The 17,546-nt window shown below is 50.0% G+C and overlaps 1 protein-coding gene across 1 annotated transcript in view; it reads left to right on the top strand.

Annotated features, from left to right (window-relative positions):
* The first annotated feature begins 4,336 nt into the window (after positions 1 to 4,336).
* The window catches only part of LOC120837296, a 105,252-nt gene continuing 92,042 nt past the window's right edge, over positions 4,337 to 17,546 (top strand). Inside the window, exon 1 of the mRNA XM_040206530.3 lies at positions 4,337 to 4,472. The gene's annotated coding sequence lies outside the window, so the exon portion shown is untranslated. The remainder of the gene's footprint in view (positions 4,473 to 17,546) is intronic.

Raw genomic sequence — 17,546 nt, 5'->3', positions numbered from 1 at the left:
AAACTGGCTGCATTGGTCATTTGCCGTTTTGGAGACGTTTCGAGCGTTCGTGATCCAAGTCGCTCGGTTTGATGTCATGAGAGACGCCACTGAACGCGTCCATTGCCGACAGAATGATATCGACAGAACTTTGAGTTTGATGTGGGTGTTTAAGTAACTTCGTTGCTGTGAGTACTAATTGCCCGCAGCATAAAGTACAGCGCTACCTGCAAGATGACATTCACTGGGAACAGCGCCTTGAATCGAAATTTCGTGTCGCTCAGTGGCATACGGTCCTCAGTAATTGATTACAATTACAAGTACTCTCGTACATGTATTTGATCAGATTATTGGATTACTCGAGACGAAAAATAATTGGCCGTTACTTGAAAAAGTAACCTTTGCTTCTCCGATTACTTCATATATGTTCAAAAATACATAATTTCCCGCCGACCTAAAAAAAAAAAAAAAAAAAGGTATTTGGAACTGTTTATTGTTGAATTAAAATCACGGAATTACGAATTCCTTGTCTTCTTAATCCGCTAATTTCGGTAAACCTTCCTCCTGTCAAAGATCTGGTTCGATATGATTCCTTGGTAAAAGAAATTGTACACAGGGCGCCATAAGACACGGGAGGCGAAAAACAAAGTAACAGTTACAAGCAATTTTAGTACTTCCAAAAGTACTCAGGTTACTCTTGCGATTACTTCCTGATTAATGTAATCAAATTACCAAAAAAATTATAGAAAAGTAATCGATTACAAGTAATTTGATTGCTTGTAATGAGTGCCAAGTCTGTACACACAGTTTTTTTCTTTAATCTGTACTATGTCGTTAAATTACGCTGCTATCATTTTGACTTTCCAAGAAAGATGCCCTCGTCGTACAATCCCCCGTCTAAAGCCCAGTCTAACGCCGTCCTAACGTGGCGGCCCTTAAGGGCGTCCCGACAAAATCGATATGTTAACTTCGCCACCGTACGGCGCCCTGATCGGCGCTCTGCGCTCGAGTTGCGTCCGCACCGCCCCTGTTAATCCATAGACAAGATTCCTTCGTGCATGGATGTCAGGTAGCATCGGTCATTATTCTAACCAAGTATTGGAAGAGATGATCATGCGAGACACTAAGGGCAACTGAAACAAGCGGATACGCATATTTCAGTGCCCGAAGCCTAGGCCGTTGGTTTCGGGTATCAGTGGGAAGGTGACCTTTGAAGTCGGTGTTGAAGATCGAAAGCTCCGGCCTCGTCGTTGAGGAGGTGTGCACTAACCGTCTCCCCACTGTCTTCCTGTCTCTCCCCCTTGGTAACACCTCGGCCGGTAACGACCAGCCGAGCTTGGTCCCAGAACCGACATCTTGTCCCGGATGTCGCTTCTCCACGGCTCCGCTAAATGTCCCCTTCGCGCGCGACTCCTCGACAGGTGTCATTAGGGGCCAGTTGCGATAAGCATCTCGAACGACTGGAAATTAAGGAGGAGGGGGTGATTACATCGGCGCCGTGACGACCTCCCCCCGCGGACCCCAGTTAACGACCATCGCGCGAAAAGACAAGGTCACTTGGATCCTTAACGAGAAAGGGCAGCTGGTTACCTGCACGCTGTAACTTCGTTTTCCCTTCGGATAGATCGCGGGGGTATACTGAGCTATCGAGGCCCATTCGATGGTATACTTTGTTCACCTCTAAGCTGACATTGCGGGCCAATCAGCCGCCTTCCTTTCGTCACCGGACTTCCCTTTCTACGCGCGGTCACGCGGCATGGTCACGTGGCGCCCCCTAAAATAATCCGAGCCTGCGCGCTAGAGTCGTGACGTCATCACATTGAGATCGAGCGAAAGCGCTGATTGGACACGAGTGTCGCGTCAGCGTTTGGCCGAGCCTCGTGTCCCTTCGAAGGACGCTCGGCATTGGGCTCGGGTCCAATTGCTGAGTTGGCGCCATGCCTTACTGCGATGACGTTCCATGGAGGAAAAGGAGGGCGTTTGCGGGCCTCGACTTCTCTTCCAGATGGTGTTGACGCAGCGACTCGCGAGAGCTGCTGTAGTCACGTGACGGGTTCCCAGCGCTGGATTGGCTGGGATGGCTCGGAGCATCCGCTGCGGTCCAAGCTGACGTGAAACGGCGTACATGCTGCAATGGCCGCTCGGGGCGGGTCTCTGGACCGGATCCGGACCTGCCTTTGGCTATGCCTCGGAAACCGTTTGTCTCGCTCGAGGTTATCCCACCGGAGGAGTCGCGCCAACGGTCCGTCGCGGACGCTCCTTTTCCGGAAGAATCTCGCGCCAGTTCCGCTCTGCCTGTTGCATCGACTGAACCGGGCAAGACGCTGTGATGCTGGGCCGTGGACGTACTTCTCCGTAGGAAGGTTGGACTTTCGGAAATCTTCGACGAGAAACAGCTATAGCGCTAATTATCTTTACTTGTTGGTGGGACTCGTGCACAGGCCATGGTTTTCTCGGGGAAACATTCCGAAGTTCCCTGAATAACAATCATATAGCGGCAAGCTATGAAAACCTTGATTTCTTGTTTCAACCGCAATCCCTACAGCTGGGCGTAGACGAAACGTTTGGCGGTGCTCATAGTTCTTTTTCTTTTCTTTTTTCGGTAAGGAAAAACAGTTTTTTTTTTTTCAGGCGCCCGTTCATGCATAAATATGGAACTCGCCAAGGAGAAAAAAATGAAATAAAACGGATTATTAGAAAGACGGCGAGGTTAAGCGAACTGAATGATGTCACTCACTAGTATGCTTCGTGCTGGGGGAGGGGGAAGGGGGATAAAGAAAAAAACAGATATGTACGAAGAGTAATTTTAAAAGAAGATATTAGAAATAAACGCACGAAAACTCTTCAATAAAATGAAAATAACGGATTTAATCAAAACACGAGCGTGCTCTGGAAAACCAGAGACAAAAAGGTCTATAAGCTATGTTCATTTTTCACCTCTGTTTTTACATATTCAAGTGTCCCGCTATGTGTGGCGTATACTCCCAAATTCCTTCACCTCATTGGCAGTAGGTATTCCGGTGATTGTCTTAGTTCTGACGTGGAAGGCTCAATAGAACATATCCTGCGTGAGTGTCCTAGATACCCCGACGAACAACGAGCTCTACACCGCAGATTGAACCAAATGGACGCACGGCCCTTCCCCGTTTCCAACGGGCTTGGTGCCTGGAACACAATGGACACATCTTCAGAGACGTCCAGGGCTTTTATACTCTTCCTTACCAGTGCCGGACTGTCAAATTGTCTGTTTTTCTTTTGTGTGCGTGTGCGCGTGTACATAAGTAAGTTTTAACATCGTCCTCACCATACCTTGCACCATCATCGCAATAATTTCATTCTGTTCTCTCATCACTCTGTTTCTTACCCCTCTTCTCCTAACCCTATAGTGTAGAGTAGCCAGCTATAGGACAGACATTCAGGCTAACCTCGCTGTCTTTCTGTAAATCAATCAGTCAAAATGTCCCGTTTAGCCTTGTTGCTTTTAACATTTTTGCCAGTGCATTGGCGGCCATCTGAGCTTAACCGGCTCGCCTAGGTTCTCCCTTTGACTTTGATGTAGTAGGATGTTGGAATGCTGTTGCAGCCCGGCCGTGTCATTTCGTCCCCCGTGTGCAGCCACAAATTCTGTGTCTTCTTCGTTTCCTCGGAGAATGTCACCGGCACATGTCTCTCGAGTCTCTTGCCCTTTAATTTGTCGCCGTAACGTCTGGACCCTTATCCGTGGAACGCGCCTGGTCGCCCCCCACTCTCCCTCATACCAGATGGGCTGTGGCAGTCTTCGACGCCGCAGAGACGAGTAAATAATGATCATAAGAAAACCCGCCGCTTCCGATGAAAACGCCGAAAGCGAAAGGACGAGGTGCCTCCGGCGTGATTTCGGCTCTATTTTAGGACCGGTTCGGACGCCTCCCCCTGCAAGAAATCTTCCCGCTCATGGGCCTCCGACGTTCCTGGGGTGCAGACTCTTGAAAAGGAGGGGGGGGGGGGGGGGGGGGCAGCAGCGTGGCGTCTTTTTGAACGCTACGTGCGCGAGGTCTCAGTCGCGGGCATCGCGCCTCGTGGAGCACTCCTTTGCGAAAACTTCCTCCGGACGTTCGCGAATTTCTGGGTAAATCGTTGCTGTTTTTTTGTCTTTCGTGTCTTCGTGTGGTGGGCTTGGTGCATTTAATTCGGTAAAACTGAGCCACTTTTTTTTTTATCTTACGAGTGTTGATTGGTTCGTGCGACACAGGATGTACCTTATGCAGGTGCAGTGTCTGTCGCGCCTGTTCCTACAATATTGCGACACTTGTATTCTGTGCGTGTTTTTTGTCAGTTTTGTTCGATTGCCGTCTTTTTGTTTTCATTGCAGATCTTCGGAGGGTGCATCGTGAATCAGAGTTTTAACCCCGGATTACGTCTGTGACAAGCATCGGTCGGCTCCCGAACTCCATTCGACTGCTCGGATTACGTTGCCTCGAGTCGGCCGCGACAAGCTCCCCGATGACATCGAGGTCAGTGTGCCGATTATGCTTTCGCTGAACTAAGAGACACTCTCGCGAAAGCAAAAAGTTGCAATGGGCTTATCGGTTGCTCTCGTTGATGCTCCCTTCATATTCGAATACAGTTAGAGCCTCGAATCTCTATTTCTGTACAGCCTCGTTGTCAATTCGTTCTAGAGTACGTACGGCTAAAATCCTGACAGACTCCTCGCGAAACCGTTCCACTTCCGTTTGGTGATCCGTTTTTTTGCTACGGTGGCCGAGTGCCTTAATGCGCCGTTACTCAGAGCCCGTGGAGCGACAGCAAGCGCCCCAGAACCCGGGGAGCTTAGGCTTGATCCCCACCCCCCTGCTTCGATCTGGATAAATATCGTACCGGCGTGCGGTCGTGTATCGCTACTGCGCGGTGCACGTTAAAGACTCCGGGCAATGCTGCTGCACTGGGAAATTTCATATCTGCAGCAGAGAGACCAGAGGGACCATGACTCCCATTGGGGCCCGCACGCAACGCTTATTCACCATCGTCCACTAGGCAAGTTCCAGTAATTAACTCCAGGCGTCGTTACCGGTCGCCGACGGCTAATATCCCCTGATACCGACGGAAAGGTCTGTGGAACGCAGTCATCGGCAAGCCCAACGCACCCAACTTCCGCCAAGGACTCCGTAATCCGAGGAAAGGCGGAGGAAAAGAACCATCGAAATGTTGGTTGCACATCGAGAGATCCCCACGTGGTCAAAATCGTTCCTCGGTTCGTCGGTTTGGCACGTGAAACCCTCTCATTTGCTTCTGCATGACATTGAAGAGTTTGAGAATAAGAAGGCCCCGACGGCTCTGCGCCCTACAGGAACTTCTGCAATTGCGCAGTGCGGTGCTACAGGCTGCTCGGAGTATACCCAAAGCGTCGAGGCCCCTATTCTAAAACACTCTATTTTGTATAACGCTCTCACTCACCAACTCAAATATACGCATCCCAGGTTTTCGCTTCTATGGAGTGTTAATTTTGTTTTAAAGATCGCCTTTTTCGTGGTGCGCGTAGGTCTCTGTACGCGCTCTTATGGAACCGGCACAAGACGCACAGTCTTCGCACGCGCGGCTTCGCAAATAACGAGGCAAAGCGAATACGAGGCGAACAACCGACGGGCACCTTCGCTTCGCGCGCAACTCGAACAGCCCCTGTTCGCACTTTGAAGAGCGCACTTTCGAAGAGGGTTTCTTGGGCCCTTTTCAGAAGTGGGCTGTATGTATACAGTAGCTGCTGTAGCAATGATTCGAGCCCGTCATTGGTTGATCGCAGCTACTCTGAGCGTGTGTATTGGACACCAGGGTCGCGTCATCGTTCGACGACCAATTGGCTCGGCTTGTATCGAGGGCTGGTGCTGCGTCAGCCGTTCGGCGAGGACTCGGATCCCGCCACATGCCTCGTGCCCTAAAAATGGCGACTGCCAATGTTGCTCGATGAACTGTCGAAAAGAGCTCTATATCAAGCGCAGAGCCCCGGCCGAAATTCCTTGTTTGTTCGCAGCATATTCGGTCCTGGGAGTCCACTTTGGAAGCGAGCAGCGGTGGTATATCATAGTTGTCATGGTCTGTCAGCTGCGTGTAGAAATGGCGTCTTTTACTCTAGTCCTTGGCAAGCCAAGAAATGCGGGGTGCAGCTTGTCCCGAGCATGTCATTAGGGATATTGTTTCTGCATCTTTGGCTTCTGGTCTGGGCCGCTAGCGCTGTATTTGGACGGCCAGTAAGACAATGCTGTTCTTTCGTGTCTTGTTGTCGTGTTTGTTCCTCTTCGCAGTCCGTGTTTTCTGAGCTGTTTTCCCCATCATGTATAACGTCAACCAACTGGCCCAGTTCTCCACCTTATTACGGCCAGTAAGCGTTGGGCAATGCGTAGTTTACCTTCGCAATTAAAAATTGAAAGACGCTTACAAATCTCTGTAATGCGAAATTAGAGCGCAGCTCTTCAGGAGGAGGAGGACAGGGTACGGAGGGAAGGGTATGCCTCTCCTCCTCCTTGTCTCCTCCTCCTCTTCCATTCCCTTCTCTCTCTCTTCCTCCTCCAACTCAGTTTCCCCGCTAAATTTAGCGGGGAGGTGACGTCAGTTGACCTCAACACCAATTCAGTTCCAGCGGAGAAAAGGAATTCGTCCGCTAAATCTAGCGGAGAAACTCAATTTCCCCGCTAAATTTAGCGGGGAATTGAATTGGTGTTGCAGTAACGTGACGTCAATGTTCCCGCTAAGTTTAGCGCGGTATACCTTGACGCCGACGTCCCTCAACCCGGAACCGAACGCCTAAAAACTGTGCTAAAAAAAAAACAACAAAAAAAAAAAACAATTTTTTTTGTTGTTTTTTGTTTTGTTTTAGGCACCCCGAATACAGGAATGAGGGCGTCCTTGCGTCTAGGGCTGCCCTGTCTTGGATGAGGACGAGGGGGCGACGTTTTGTGCGCGCCTCCCAAAGACCCCGCTAACCATACTGCAGCTCGCAGGCGGGTTTTCTCCGTGGCGTGGTCTGGTGAGCCGCCGGCGGGCACCTCGTACCCGAGCGTGACGACGGGGCAACCGGATTAATCTGGCAGATTAGGCTTCCACGTGGCCATTAAGCCGACTCCGCACTCGCTCGACGGCGCGTGGAGCGGTCGAGCCAAGTGCGAGATCCAAGTGGGACGGCCCTGGCAAGTCCACATTACAGGCCTGGCGAACCTTTGTGGGACCCGAGGTTCGGCTGGTTCCGCGAACTTCCGAGCCTTCGGCAAATTTCTCCAAGTCTGAATCATAAACGGTGCTTACCAATTGAAAAAAAAAAAAAAAAATGTAACGATTAGTTTTAAAGTAGTGTATCTTGTGAAATGATTACCACGATTATACGACGTCAAAACATATAGGTGTACTTTTAATGCTTTATTTCTTTAATGTGAGCAAAATCCAGGTGGCGCCAGCTCGTTTTCACATTTTTGCGCATGTGCACGAAAGTGAAACTTTAGTTCAAAATGTTTGTCGAACTTGGCGTTAGAAGTTCGCAAAAGTCGAACCTGGGCGAACTGGAACCTCGGCAGATCCGCGACAGCCCTTATGAGGATTCAAAGCCAGGCTCATGAGCGTTAGATACGAATCCGTTGCTGGCCACTTTTATTCTAAACCATCTTTCAAAGTGTGCGCCCTCCAGGAGCGGCTCCGTCGATTATCTACATGGTGTACGAGTGGCCGCCATCATTTGGACAGGCCTTTGAAGCAGACGTTAGAAATGAGTTCTGCGGCAGCAGTCATGCCTAAGTGCCCAAAATATGGCGGCCGCCATGTTTTTTTTTTTTTTTTTCGATGGAGTTTTAAAACAGCCTTGTCTCCTGAAATGTATTATAATATATATTACTTAATTACTGGTCGCCTGCTGCTTCGTAATTACCCGTTACCTTTTCCCCCTATTAAGGGGTGTCCAAACAGGACACTACAAATGGCACGACTCCGACAAATCGTGAAAATTGAAGCGGACGCGCCCGCTTCAATTTTTACGATTTATCGGAGTCGTGCGTTTTGTAGTGTCCTGTTTGGACACCCCTTTAGTTGTCAAGCGATTACTGAGGCTGCATGATCGTTTTCCGTTGTGCGCATTGTTTGGTTAGCTGGAGTTTGAAAGATGCTCCTCTTTGGGTTTGGCACGCGCCAACCCTCAACATCGCAATTGCGTTCGTGGTGTCATTCGTAGGGTTGCGTTCGGTTTCGAAGTAAGCACTCGACGAGCGTGTACCCTTTATTCGACGCTTGCCGAGATACGTAGAGAGTGGCATTCAAGGGTGGGGCCTTATCGCCTTCGGACAGCCGAGGTGCTATTTTTCCCTGGCGTTCCTTTTTGAGCTTATCCGGATGATCTCAACTTAAATGTCGCGCCGAGCTTCGCAAAGGGTCGGCGCGTCGAAGGCTGCCTTCTTTTCTTTCCGTCCGGTTTTCTTCGCTGCCAGGGACTGATATCTTAATCCTCGGCTCCATTGAAGCGGTACGTCTTGATTTAGAGCGACCGCTTCGCATACCAGCTTCATTCTGACCGCGAAGTACGACCGAGGCCCCAATACCGAAGCAGTCGAGGGAAACCAAAAATGAGCTTACCTCGATACTTCGCAAAAAAAGGCGATTGACGCAAAATCTGTCTTGTGTTGTTGTTGTTGCAAATGTATTTATTGTAGTCGGTCGCAGTTTAAGAAAAGCAGCGCAAGCTCCTCCTGCAAAGCCCTCCACTCTTTTCACTTTAGAAGAGCAAAAGCGGGAGAGGAGGGAAGCAGCATGCCATTGCGGGCAGAGAGCTTTCTGGGAGGGTATACTTTGTATCGTGAAACGTTCTCTGGCTAGGGGTGTTCGGTATTTCGTGAAGCCGAGATAAAAGCGTGGCCGTGAGGCTCGAACCTGGTTGGTTGATGGGCGGGATAGGAGGAGCGAGGTGCTCGACGCTGATTGGTTAACGGAGAGGTCGTGGGTAGGCAAGGAAGAGCTCGACCACCTGTGCGCCCGGACGGACAGGAGCACGAGAGTATGGAAGGCCCTGGAAGATCGCCAGACTTATCAGCCCGATCGGCGGTAGCATCGCTTCATTCTAGAAACAGCTATAAAGTATACACATGGCTTGTGTTAAACTATCTGATGAAGAGCTCCATGAACGTAGACGTCTGGAAACTGTTCATGATAGTTTCACGTATGTAACACAACAGGCGGTATGCGAAATGTCAAGGGCCATCCAGTAGCGTGCCGAGCACTACGTCCGCCATTTTAGTAGCGGCGAGAAAACGAAACCAGGGACCCAACCGGCACAGAGCCCATGTAAACAAGTGACTGCGCTTCATGCGAGAGATGCGATGTTAAAGCTATGCTGCGTTCTGCTGCAGAAACAGCGATATACTTTGATTCGTGCGTGACTTGAAGGCAAGCGTGAACGGGTTCACCTTTTTTCTTTTTCTTTGTTACTTTACACGCAGCTTTTGACAAAAAACAGTCAATGACAAAGTAAAAAAAAAAATACACGTGGACATTATTGCACAGAGCGAACCCATTTACCAGGGTGTCGAACCGGAACCGAACCGAACCGGAACCGAACCGTTATTTTTAGCCGAACCGGAAGTGAACCGAACCGAAATCTTCGCCGCCATCTTGGAACTGAACCGGAACCGAACCAAAAAAGAATATTACGGTAACCGGTTCAAAACGGTTCAAGGTAATTTATTTTTTTATTTTTTGTTAGTATCACAAAATGAAAATATGGGAATAAAAATGGTCAGCAGTATTTCTATCTATTGATCAAATTGTCATATACAGAATTGCAACGTATGGTAAATTGTGGGTTTTCGTGGCGCTTTTGTATTGGCACTATGATTAACCATGTGGCACGTTGTCACGTGACGTCATGGTGTAAATACATGTTGTCAAGTAATGTCACGTGACCTCGTGACGTCAAGTGACTCACTGCGTCAACTCGTTTAATTTGAGGAAGTCACTAGATGTATTAGCCTTGTTGACAGCGTGACGTAACATGACATCACGATTTTGCACTGAGAGTCACGTGACACCGTGACGTAAGCGATTTTCATAACACCTAGTCGAGTGCTCGGGTTCTTGACAGTCAGCATCGTCAAGCATTCGGGTAACGGCTCATGTCAATTAAATATGTTAATAGCTAAACTCTAAAAATATCTGAAGCTTAGCCCAAGCTTTTGCTTTCCAAACCCTAGCCGCCTAGGGCATGATTATGGTGAACACCGACGGTATAGAATTAGCGTCAGATCACGTGGCCGCTTGTTCAAATTGCGAGTTGAGGAGGGGATCGACAGCTGTCTCTCTCCTTTATTTTTCCTGCATCTGCTATTGCGCGGAGGAGAAAACTAATGGATGTTTTCGCAAGCTATCAACGTCAGTGGTTACTTCTTAACAGTATTTATTGATTGTACAAAAAATGTTGAGAGACTAATTGTACATCATCGAGGCACCCGAACATTTTTTGGTTGTTGCTGAACTGCATCCGAAAGATGTCCCCGAGAATAGAAGTATTGAAATGACTAAGCGCGACTTATTAATATGACGTTACATATAACTACATGTGAGTATGAAAGAAATACCTAAAAAAAAAGATTTTAGCGACCTCAGAGGGACAGCGAACGTTGGCAGTCGCTGTAAGTGCACACGAGCGTCGTTCTCAAGTTATTGCCCAAGTTTCGACCCCCTCTGTATTTTGGTTAAGAAGCTCCCCCTGGTAAGATTCGGGTCATGATCCCTACCGAAACGCTGCTTACGTGTCATGTAACGAGCTTCTAGTAGTGGCATGTAAACAAAGTAACGCCCACGCTGCTTTTATTGACAAAATACATTTGAAATGGAATCCCAGTGTGCTTTCGTTAGCTTTAATCTCCAGTTCTGGCAAAAAGGTTACGCGCAGCAGCAGCAGAGTTTTTGTACCTCGACATCTGAAAACCGTGCTCTGTCTGCGTTGTCACGTGACACGACCCGCCGGAGTAATTCGGATCTATTTTGGGTGAGATTGAGTCACCTCGCGGGTGTGACCCATGTCAGACTGCCCGGTATAGACACGCTGTTGGCTGCAGATACAACGGCAGAATTCCCTCCGTCCTCTATCGAAGAATGCGTCTGCAGGCAGTTTTTGTAGGACCGATCGTCATCCATGGAAGGCCTCAGACAGTGCCATGCGGGCTGTTATTGTGTATTAGCAGTTGGACCGTGGCTCTACTGTATTCTATACTCGTCGTCACATCCAGAAAAAAGTACCTTTTTTGTGCGCTTCGCCGAGTTCTTAGAAGATTTCGTCGTCTTGGGAAGACGCGATGCTTCTGGTATTCGAAACGTGTATGTCTTATCTAAGATTTTTCTAAGCATGTCTTCATTCGAAGCACGGAGGCCGAAATTAATCCTGTTCCTCAAGGAGCCCGAGTCCTTTTCATCATCATCTTTCTCCCTTTGTCCTTAGCAAGCACTAAACTGGGCCGACTGACATTGCCGCTGACTTCCATTGTAAACGAAACAGAGGCGTATTGCCCGAGTTTCGCGTCATTCGTCCGCTTTCCTTCGTCCTTGGGCCGCGTCCCTCTCGCCCGGACGATCGATGGGGTCCCTGCGAGGGCCGTTCCGAGTGGAGCGGTTGCCAGTCGGCCCTCGAGAGCTACAGCAAGGTCACGCCGCGAGTCACGATGATGTGGAGGGCACGGCCATTGTTGAGACGTGTCACCGACTCTTGCCCCGGCGATTGTTCCCCCGCATCCGTCACTCGGCGAGTAACGGGGATTAATGGCTGCGCCGTCGGACTGCCCGCTGTCGCCCGGGCAGATGTCTGGCGGAGAAAGGACCGAGCCGAAAGTGAACTGACTCCGGCAGCGAGGAAAGGAGGACGAATGCAACGAAGAGAGAGAAAACGGGCGTGAAGTGGCGTAGGGCCGGCTCGAGAAATTAACGGGTTCATTCGGTGCTGTGACTATACGCACATGTTAGTGCAAGTTACGGGCGCGAGCTGGGGTGAGAACAGGTTGGGTACACCTGAGTTGTGCACGTTCCCCTCCACGAGTAAGGAAATACCGTTGCTCGTTATCTCATCAAATAGTGACTCATTCATTTTCATTTAAATGAAACTAGGTCGTTCCTTCGTTACCGAAAGGAGCAACTACCCTATTTTCCGGGCTATACTCCGCACCCGGTGTACAGTCCACATAAAACCATTTCAGGCCCCCCAAAAAAAAAGTTTTTGCTCAGGTAGTTTGCACCGGAATTGTCCGCACGCCGTGCATATAGTCCGCACCTGGTGCGTAGTGTACACGAAAATCTTCTCATAGACGGCACACGTTGGCAAATGTCTGCTTTCTTAGCTCACAAAGAGGCACGTATTATATCTAAATCATCATTAACATACTCTTTCATTCACTAACTCCGTCACGTCTCGTCATTATGCGCCATCTTGAAAAACAAAAGCCCCGTATAGTCCGCACGCGTAGAGAGTCCGCACGGCCTAACATTTCAACTTTTATACACGTAGGTACAAGCAACGCCTTGTGTACAAGTCTGCTTTCAAGCAGACATGTACAAATTACTCAAAAAAGGTAGTTAAGTTAAGTTTCTGAGTATCGACGCCAAAAGTAATTGCAATAGAGTAGAAATTACGCATTTGTAATAGTAATTGAGTAAAATACTAACTACTGTAAAAAAGTAGCGAGTTACTTTGAAGTTACTTTCGAAGTTACTTCTTTATATTTTTGTGGTAGCGAAATGAACATCAATTTTGATCCGTGAAAAACCGAGCGAGCCTAAAATAAATGCAGTCATTTAATGGCTCTCGTTTTCACCAAAATAGATTATTCGCCCGCAGAAGCAATTGACTTTCAAAGTTTTTGATACGGGAGATTTCCCCTTTTCCTCCTAAAGACGTCCCCAGCCAAGTAAAATGCGTTCCATCGACGCGCTGGATGGAACGGCAGCGTTGAATTTGAGAAAGAGGCTGTGCAGGGTCGGGTGAGCGAGTGTCGATCTTAGGTGTCCGGGACGAAACATGTGAGGTTTGCCTAAACTAGAGGGTCTTTTATAAGAAAATCTCGTGCTTTTTCTTTTTTCTTCGGCAAGTTGAGATTGTTAGGAATTTTTATCCCACGACGTTCGGAGAATACGCTGAGCGAGTGCATCTGACCGTCAAGGGTTCAAGTCTCGCGCCACGACGATGAGATCATTCGGACGACTGTGCATGCTACGCTACTGAGAAAAAAAAAATTGCTTTGGTTTGACAAAAGATGAAACGAAGTATATTACGCCGCTGATGTCGGGTCCAACAAAAGGATCTCCCAAGGGTGACTCGCAATCCTCGCCGGCGTCTTCGGTATCTTGACGCGCCTGACACGCCTGACAAGAAAATCGTTTTCAACAAAGAGGAGGTCTCCTTAGCGTGGAAAGTCGGAAGGACGCGTAGTCGAACTACGTGAACAAGCATCGTCGCTCGTACAGTTGCAGCTGGAAGCGTGAAGGTGCTCCCATGAACGGATTATCCGTGTCTGCGTTTGTGCGCGGGGGAGTCGGGCTTCGCAAGGGAGCACGCGCTGACGACAAGGCGACCATGGGAACAGGCGCCCAGCTGCGAGGTCATTCCAGTGGCGCTCTCCGTGGAACCCCCAAACTGCTTGAGGCAGAGGTCACTAAAGGCAGACAACATGAAAACAACAATAACCCTGGGAGTGTCCCCGTCTTTCACGGTTGCAGCTGGAGGCGGGCGCCTGCGTGCATTACCGGATTAGGTCAATACACGACCAAGGCTTGTTAAGCATCTTTGCCTGCGTTCGTGCGCGCCGGTGTTATGTTTTGGCTGCTCGTCACAACCATGGCCCAAGGACGCTTTTGATGCAGTTTCTAGAATGGGAGGGGGCCACTTGTTCCGGAATGCCACTTCATCTGCTGGCGTCTTATTTATTTCTGCGCTCAAACTTTTGTGATGAGCAAAATTAGCAATAGATTTCAGAAGTAGTTAGTAGTTTGAGTAGAAGTTACCTCAAAAACGTAGTTAGATTAAACTACTAATTACCCAAATCAAGTTGTAATTGAAAGTTACCAAGTTACTCGGAAAAGTAGTTAAACTACAGTAGTTTGAGTAGAGTAGTTGAACTACGTCCAAGTCTGCTTTCAAGTACCCATTGGCTGACCTTCGGAGGGGTGTGTGCGCCAGGGCGACTTCTTCCAGGCCTTCCTCCTCGCTCACCGAGCATTAGCTTCGGTGCCACTGCGAGTACTTCGTGCCTAGACGGGCACAGACTGACGGACAATAGGAGATTAGAGGGGATTTCGCGACACCGACCTCTGGATGGGGCACTCTGTACTCGCCGCTCGAAAGCAGACGCCGAGCGTCGGGCGCGGCCGTTCGGCCTTTGAAGGCGTTCGAAAAGTGTAAAAGGAATTGTCTTGTTGGTACGTTAGTCTGCCTCAAATGAGCGACTTGTCTCATCAGCTGTGCATGACAAATTGAGCCAGTGCAGTACAACCGCTAGCCTGGGTTCTTTAACAGGCAGTAGAGGTTCACGACTGCACGTCGCTACGATGCTTATCCGCATCGAAACGGGCCGTGGGGATTGAACCCAGGATGAGTATAGAGACGAAGGAAGCTAGCAAATTTGCCTCTATCCCCTACTCATTCCAACCAGAGCTCGCTGTTCGGACGCCCCCGCGCGCTCTCCCTTCCTCCTCTCCCTCATTTTCTTCCCGTGTACACGGTTCCATTGTTTACGAGTCCTCAGCCCAGCGTGCGATTTCCTCAGCCCAGCACGCGCGGGTTTGTCACTTTGGAAAGCGAGCGAATCGCGCGCCACACGCACGAACGTTGAAAATGGAAGCGGTCAGGACCCCTCTGTCGACCAGTGTCCGCTCGTTCCATGGGCGCCGCCATGACACTGTGGTGGGAGCTGCGCTTTTTGCTAAACTAAGCTTTTTTTTTTTCTTCTTTTTTTTAAAGAAGTTTTTGCACGTAATGGTTGTGCAAGAACGTCAGAAATGCATAGTCACGAAGCTCCGAGAACAACACCGACGCCAAGAGCGCCGTGAGAAAAAAACGGAAGATCTCGTTTTATTCGCAAGGGCCTGCGTTTGAGATAATCATTTGCCAGTTTGATCTCTGGTGCTAGGATTTCCGAGAGTGGCCTATAGTCACCGAGAAGGTGAAAGCGGCAGGGAGCATCTTCGGTTGTTCCTCCCCCGGAGCGAGCTTCCTACCTTCAGTTGTTCCTCCCCCGGAGCGAGCTTCCTAAACTGCCAGCTGTTTTCATCCTGTGAACACCCCATTCCCCGATTTGCTTGATGGCGCCGCCATTTCTGTCGCCAGGTGTAGAGCGTGCGCAAAGGGGACGACGATTCGAAAATGCTACTGCCCGAGTTTTTCCATACGGTGATGGAAAGCTCGAGCCATATCGTTTTGCTCGGCTTCTACTGAGGTATACGACGTCAGAGACATCGCAACCGGCCCGAAACCGGGGCAACCGGCCAGGCGGCTCGAATCTGGACACTCGGCGAGAAAGTCGGCGAGGAGTTCGACCGCCGTGATTGGCCGACGCCAAGGTCGAGCGCGGCGCCGGCCAATCACGGCCGCCGGATTCCTCGCCGGCTTTTTCGCCGAGTGTCCAGTTTAGAGCCCCGGCTATACTCCGTTTAACCTCACGATAGGCAGCGCAGCTGACGCTAGACGAGCCATCGCAGCCAATCCCGCGCCGTAGACGCGATCACGTGACTTCGTAAGCCGCGTGTCGCAGCGCCCCTCCCGAAGGTCGAGTGCCAATCAGGCGGCATTAGATTGGCTTGGGTCGCTCGTAACCTCCTCCGCGGACCTCCGTAAGCTAGACGAAACGAAGTATACATAAACTTGACTTTGACCTGAAGCTACCAGGGAAGGCGGATGTTGCCAGCAAAGTCGCAGAGGCACTCGGTTACGGTCTGTGGGCCAGTCGAGATCGGGCCGATGACGGCCGCAGAGGCCGACGTCGCCGCGCTAGCGAACGCGTCTGTACTCGGGCGTGTCGAACGTCCCCGATGCCTGTCGACCGCGTGTGACACGCGACAACGGCTTCGGCGAACAATGGACCCGTCGGCGGCCGCCGTCCAGTGGTCAGGACGACCCCGTTTGCTCGCCCCCGCCCCCACATCCACTTTCCATGTCATCGCGGACTGTGGCGACGGGCTTCTTTTGTGTGGCAACGGACGAGCTCTCGCTTCGCTTATTGTGTAAGTTGATTCGTCGAGGTTCGATGCTCGAGGCCCATTCAATCGGCCGGACCGTTTCGCTGTGTTGTCCGAGCCGAACGCTGATTTCCTCGTCCGAGCCGACTGTGGCTGGGTTTTGTTGAAACCGACTGGCGCGACGTTGTCCGCGGTAAACGTTCACGCTTCTAGGAGCATTCTACTTTCTCCAGAATTCAAGCTTACATAGGAACATTCTAGTTTTCGTGACAGCTTTTCAATTGCAAGGGAGAGAACAAAACATTTGAGCCGTCCTGTGGGAATCCGCAGTACAGTCCCACCAATCACTGCGACACTTCGTGGGACCGTGGCATATCCTTACCTTATTTATCTTATATCTTGTTCTTCCTACAAGCTAGTTACAGCGCCCTGTGGGCATTATTGTATGGGTGGGTTGCTTCCAAATGCACTACGGTAACAAAAAGAGTAGAAAACGCTGTCATGAATAGACACAACTTCATCATGAAGGTGGTTCCACTCTCTCGCTGTTTGAACAAAGAACGAATTTCCAAAACTCTCGGTTTTGGCTACGTGCAGGGACCGTTGCCGGTGTCTGCTCTTGCGGAGAAGGCACCTTGTAGCCTAGATTTCGGGTGCACGTTAAAAGATCCCCGGGTGCTCCTTATTACTCCTCAGTGTACCGCCGGGGCGTGCCAGATGCCCTTCGTCGGTCTGGCACGGAAAACCCTCGAATTTGTCTTTTGATTGGGCCGATGTCTGAAAAGTGACGCACTCGTTCATTTTATGCACACAGGGGCCCTCTAGCGGACGAGGCGTGAGGCTGTGGTGGCCTGATGAGACGTTACCTTAAGCGCGCGGCCATCTAGCGGGCGCTGCGCGAGACTCGTATGCGCTGTTGTCCTCACAGGCGCTTTATTGGGCGGAGTGTTGAAACAGCTGGCGTGGCTCCGCGGCAGCGCGGTCGCTTCACAGTCAGCGGTTTGGAGCGGTCGTAAACCCTTCGGAGTCTACGAATCAAGTAACAAAAAATATACACATAACGAGCCAGTCGCTATCAGCGAGTGGACGTTAACGATCCTAGATTTAAACTATAGGAAGCTCTCAAACCTGTAAGGAGCAGTTGTATAAGGTAACTGGCTATCGACATCTTTCGTCGAGCCTTTGTTTTTGATATGTGATTTCTGGGAAGGGAAAGGCGTTCACTGCAGGTCACATGTCCCGTGGGAGTTGGGCGTAAAAAGAGGAGATACGCGGAAACGGCCGTAAAGTCTAACGAACCCCGGACAAGATGTTCTTATTCTCTCCTGGAAGATCGGTTTGGCATTAGCGAGTTTTAGTAGACCGTGTTTCCCGCTCCGCTAAGTCCCTCCGCTACCCGGAACTCTACA

The sequence above is a fragment of the Ixodes scapularis genome, unplaced genomic scaffold (genome assembly GCF_016920785.2).
Source record: "Ixodes scapularis isolate PalLabHiFi unplaced genomic scaffold, ASM1692078v2 PGA_scaffold13__105_contigs__length_92229423, whole genome shotgun sequence".
Lineage (NCBI taxonomy): Eukaryota > Metazoa > Arthropoda > Arachnida > Ixodida > Ixodidae > Ixodes > Ixodes scapularis.
Note: the sequence above shows the minus strand (reverse complement) of the source record. Positions and strands in the feature narration are given on the sequence as shown.